Consider the following 5,874-nt stretch of genomic DNA (forward strand, 5'->3'; position numbering starts at 1 on the left):
AGAGGCTAAAACCTCTCACACCCGAGGGCTCGGAGACTCTGGGGCTCGTCCCTGTCGTTGCAGGAACAAGATATCGAGCAGAGACCCACACCAGGTCTGCTCGAGTTGCCTGGGGCTGGAACATGCCCGACTGGCCATCAATGTTCCTGGTTCGTGTCAACACTGCTCGGTGTTCACCACGAAGAGTCTCCGCAGATGGCTAGCCCGCCAGGTTAGCCTGTCTGGGCAGGACCCCTATCTCCCCTCCGCCGGTGCTGAGGTCAAAGAGGAGGAGGAGGAGAAGGGAGCTGCCGCGGTGGTGGTACTGCAGGCTGGCGCCAGCTGGGGCTCCCAACTCGACGTAGCCGCAGATTCCCCGCCGAAGGAAGACGTCCTGGACTTGGACTACGGGGAAGACGAAGATGTCCTCCTCAAACCTCCTCATTTACGAGGATGAAGAGGAGGACGACGTCTTCATCACTCCTACCCATGCTGCACAGCATGGGGCCTCCGTTGCTTCTCGGGATGGAGACGAGAGTGGCACACCAGCTTCTCCCCTCCCCAGCTTGGACATGCTCGACGTGTGTAAATGCGCGGCCGCCCGACTGGCCATCCCCTGGCCCGTAGTTGTAGCTGAGACCACCAGATCCCGCTACGAAGGGAAGAGATTGCCCTTGGCCAAAAGTGCAACGAAGCAACTTCTCCCCGTCTTCCCAGAGCTGCTGGATGAAGTGACACGTTCATGGAAGGACCGTCCTTACAGCAGCAGGAGCCCGATTCCCGGGGCCTCGTCCCTCGATTGTGAGGCGATGGAGAGCCTGGGCTTGCTCCGCATGCCTCCGATGGAGCCACTTGTTGCAGCCCACCTCCACCCCCAGCTGTCTGCAGTGTCCTCCAGGAGTCCCAGCCTGCCGTCTAAATCTGACCATTTTCAGTCGGCCCTGACTGAGAAAGCTTATAAGGCAGCGGCGCTTTCAGCCCGGGCGCTTAATGTCCTCTCCCTGCTCACTTACCAAGCCGAATTGTGCGAGGATTTTGGACAAACACAGGACCCAGCAACGTGGGAGGAGATTCCGGTCATCACCGACCTATGTCTCTGCGTCCAACGCTGTGCGGTTCAGGCCACGGGCAGAGCGTTGGGAACTATGGTGCTGCAGGAACGGGCGCGGTGGCTGAACCTCGCCAACTTTTCGGATAGGGAGAAGGATGACATGCTGGACATGCCCATTGTCCCGGAGGGGATTTTTGGCTCTGCATTTGCTTCGATGCAACGGCGTTGTAAAGCCAAGAAGAAGGAGGATGAAGCTCTCCAGCTCTGCCTCCCTCGGAAACCTCCTACTCCCTCTCCACCTGTGCAGCGCAAAACCTTCACGCCGGCTGTTTCTCAGGTTTCACATTTCAAAATACCCAAACAGCTAAGGCCCCACCCTGCCTCCTCCACCCAGTCGGGCCGGCTGGTCTATCTCTCGCCCCCGTCTCCCAGCTGCCACGGACTGTGCCAGAGCATGGGGAGAGGAACTGACATTTGTCAGCAGAGGTTTTGGCGGTTGCCCCTCTCAAAAGTCCACAAGCACACACACATTATGTTTAAAAAAATTAAAATGTGTTCCGCTGCAGCATCCAGGCCAAAGGCCGAGGGCGCAGCTAATAAAAAAAGCCAAAATCATGAACAGCCCGGTGGCGGGCGGTTGCCCCTCCTGGGACAGTGGCAGAGGTGCACCCGTCGCTGCCCTGTCATCTCGGACGTGGATGCACGGCGCAGTCCCGTAAAACCATTTAGCTGTTTCTGCGAGGGAGGGTGCTACCCCATCATGGATAGAGCCTCCTATGGTGGACAGGCTGCAGGGTGCGCCTCCTCCCTCCCTCAGGTGGGAGAGGTGGGCCGCACACGCAGCCCCACCCTGGGTGTTAAGGAAGATTTCGAGGGGATACAGGTTTCAGTTCGCCACCGTTCCCCCTCGTTTCGCCGGCATTTTGCATTCCCAGGCTCGAGGGGAGTCAGCCCACGTTTTACAGGGGGAAATCAGCTCCTTGGTAAACAAGGGAGCGATTTGTGTTGTACCTCCTGCACAGTGTCAGAGCGGGTTTTACTCCAGGTATTTTCTGGTCCCCAAACAGGGTGGAAACGGGATTTGCCCTATCCTGGATCTTCGTGCTCTGAACAGATATCTCCGGAAATACAAATTCAGGATGCTCACACACGCATCCCTGTTGCGTCTTGTGCGACAGAACAATTGGTTCACTTCTGTTGACCTGAAGGACGCGTATTTCCACATCCCTATCTACCCTCCCCACAGAAAATTCCTGAGGTTTGCTTTCCAGGGGATTTGCTACGAGTACCGAGTGCTTCCTTTCGGTCTCTCTCTGAGTCCGCGGGTGTTCGTGCGGTTAATGGAAGCAGCAATATCTCAGCTGAGGTGCCAGGGCATCCGCTTGGCCACATACCTGGACGACTGGCTGCTGCTGGCACAGTCGGAGCAGGAGGCCAGGGCGCACACGCATGTTCTCGTGGAGCACCTGCCCCATTTGGGTTTTGTGATAAACACAGAAAAAAGCATGCTGTCCCCAGCGCAGAGCATAATTTTTCTGGGCCTGTCTCTGGACTCGCTGTCTTTCACAGCGCGCATCTTGGCGGACCGCGTGAGGGTTTTCAGGACGTGTCTCGGGTTTTTTCGTCCGGGAAAATCAGTCCAATTCAGGCTGTGTCTTCGATTGCTCGGACTGATGGTGTCCGCCATTCTCGTTGTCCGGCTCGGTCGCCTCCACATGAGGGATTTTCAGCTTTGGGTGGCCTCATGCTGACTGGACACCGCCCGTCATGGCGCACGCAGGGTGCGTGTCACTGCTGCATGTGCCAGGACACTGCGTCACTGGGGGATCCCGGCCTTTCTGACGCAGGGAGTCCCTATGGGCTCCATCCTGTCCAGGAAGGTGGTCACTACCGATGCGAGCCTGACGGGGTGGGGTGGGATCCACGAGGGCCGAACTGTGAGGGGCCAATGGAGCGTCGGTCTCCAGCGGTCCCACATAAACTTTCTTTAGCTTTTGGCGGTTTTCCTCTCCCTGAGGCATTTCCTTCCGTCCCTCGTGGGCCATCATGTCCCGGTAAGGACGGACAATACAACAATGGTGGCGTACATCAACCGTCAAGGGGGTTTGCGCTCCCGCCAGTTACACATGCTGGCACGCAGACTGATCCTCTGGAGCAGCGATCGCCTCCTCTCTCTGAGGGCAACGCACGTCCCGGGAGTCCTGAATATGGGCGCGGACCTACTGTCCAGAGGCCCGCCTGTATACGGGGAATGGACTCTGCACCCAGAGGTTGTGGGACAGATTTGGACCCGTTACGGTCGGGCCACAGTGGATCTGTTCGCATCAAGAGAAAATGCGCACTGCGCTCTGTTTTATTCTCTGCGCAGCAAGGATGCTCCTCTGGGTGTAGACGCACTAGAGCACGTCTGGCCGCCCGGGCTTCTTTATGCATTCCCTCCCCTGGCGTTGATACCCCCCACTCTGGCCAGAGTGAGGGAGTACGGCCATACACTGATATTGATAGCTCCGCTTTGGCCTGCCATGCATTGGCTGGGGGAAATATATATCAGTTGCTGCGTGCTCAGCCTTGGCAACTCCCGCTACGCAGGGACCTGTTACTTCAGGGGAGGGGGACTGTCTTCCACCCACACCCAGAACGCCTGGCACTGTGGGCTTGGCCCCTGAGTGGCTCAGTCTGTCAGCTGTGGGACTCCCACAGCGGGTGATTTCCACTATATAGAGTGCTCGAGCCCCCTCCACTAGATCTCTGTATGGTAAGTGGGGGGTCTTCGTGGAGTGGTGCAATAGACACGGCCACGTTCCTCTTCAGTGCCCGGTGGGGGTGATTTTGTCATTCTTGCAGGACCTGATTGACAGGAAGAAAGCCTTCTCCACGGTAAAAGTGTATTTGGCAGCTATTGCTGCCTGTCACGTGGGGTTTGAGAAGCACACGGCGAGTCAGCACCCATTGGTCTGCCGCTTTATGAAGGGCGCACGCAGGCTCCTTCCTGTGTCCAGACCGCTGGTACCACCGTGGGATCTGGCTGTGGTTCTGGAGGGGCTTAAGGGCCTTCCCTTTGAGCCACTGGAGGGGGCAGATTTAAAACACGTCTCCCTCAAGACGGTGTTGTTGCTAGCTCTGGCGTCAGCTAAGCGGGTCAGCGACAGCCATGCGCTTTCGGTGCACCTGACATGCGCCCAGTTTTTCCCGGGCGGTGTGAGAATGATTTTGAGGCCCAACCCGGCTTTTGTGCCTAAGGTGGTGGGCTCATGTTCTCCTATTGATCTTGTGGCTTTCCCTGCCTCGTCAGGGGAATCGCGGTCACATGCCTTGTGTCCAGTGCGCGCGGTGTGCGCTTACATGGATAGGACTGGGGGTTTCAGGCGGAGCGATCAGTTGTTCGTCTCCTGGTCTGGTCCTCATAAGGGAAAACCTGTCACAAAGCAGCGCCTGTCACACTGGGTGGTGGAGGCGATTGCTTTGGCCTGTACGGGTCAGGGTTTGCAGCCTCCTAGGGGCTTGCGGGCACATTCGACTCGGGGCATGGCCGCCTCCTGGGCCCTATTCAGAGGGGTCTCTGTTCAGGACATCTGTGCAGCGGCGAGTTGGTCCTCGCCTCTCACCTTTGTCCATTTCTATATGCTGGACGTCTCCGCTCCGTGCGTGGCACGCGCAGTTTTGCTGTCCTGACCGAATCGGAGTTCTTTTCCCGGTGGGTTGGTGGACGCTAGATAAGCTTGTCTGGCAATTCGGGAGCTACCACATCCCATAGTGAGACATTGAGCGGAATATTATGAAAGAGAACTTTAGGTTATTTACATAACCCCGGTTCTCTGAGTAATATGAGCAAGATATCTCACCAGACAACCCTTCTTGCTGGGGGGAGTGAGAAGAGGTGCTTATCTTGAATGAGTTGGTCCATCCGCATGAGCTATTTAAGGCAGATGGCACTACGTGATGCGGACGGATACGTTTACACGTTCATCAGCCAATCAGGGTAATGAGATTAGTGCTTCTGAGGGCTGCAGAGAGGCTTGCATCCCATAGTGAGACATCGCGCTCATATTACTCAGAGAACCTAAAGTTCTTGAAAGGCACTTTGAAATAAAATGTATTATTATTATTATTACTAAAAAATGTATTATTAAAACTTACAAGTGAACAACATAACCCATAATGAAAAATGAAATTAGTACAGTATTTCTTGGTTTATCCTTTTTTTTTAGTTTGAACTAGATTCCTTCCATCTGTCTGTGGGCTTGTTTCAGAAACTTTTACCAGACCAATCGCCCCCAAGAGCTCACAGCTTGCTATGAAAATCAAAGTACGCTCTGAGTGCTGCTGGCTCTGTTAGTCTGTAACTTAAAACCTGCCTTGGTTTGTGTGATGCACTAATGTTATTCCCTAAGACACTTTGAGTTTTGGGGGGAAGATTTGTGTCTGTCTGAATTCACAGACATCTCACTTTGTTAAGAAGAATATGGCCTTTAAGCACAATTTCCTTACGCCGTTAAGAACTGCTGTGTGAATAGGAAGTTGGAAATTAATGCTTTTAAAGCGTCAAACAATATTCATAATACTTATCAAGCTCTTGAAATCTTTCAAATTCTGATAGAAGAGACCATTTTCTTTTTGTTGTTGTTATAGGTGGTCTAATACCAACAAATACCTCATAGGCCCTTCTTATTGATTCACAGTGAAATATCCAACTTGCATGGCCAGCAGAGGAACAGGTTGCCAGGCGTAGACTGCAAGTTATAGTGTTGGTACCAAGCCTTGAATCCCATTGTAACATAATAACCTATTCCCTACCCTAAATCATCATCAGGTCACTGTCCCTTTAAATTTAACAGTATAAATTA

The 5,874-nt window shown here is 54.2% G+C and overlaps 1 pseudogene; it reads left to right on the plus strand.

The window, feature by feature from the left end:
• Positions 1 to 551: 551 nt before the first annotated feature.
• LOC121651006 lies at positions 552 to 4,702 on the plus strand (annotated as a pseudogene).
• The last annotated feature ends 1,172 nt before the right edge of the window (positions 4,703 to 5,874 follow it).

Source organism: Melanotaenia boesemani, chromosome 13, assembly GCF_017639745.1.
Source record: "Melanotaenia boesemani isolate fMelBoe1 chromosome 13, fMelBoe1.pri, whole genome shotgun sequence".
Lineage (NCBI taxonomy): Eukaryota > Metazoa > Chordata > Actinopteri > Atheriniformes > Melanotaeniidae > Melanotaenia > Melanotaenia boesemani.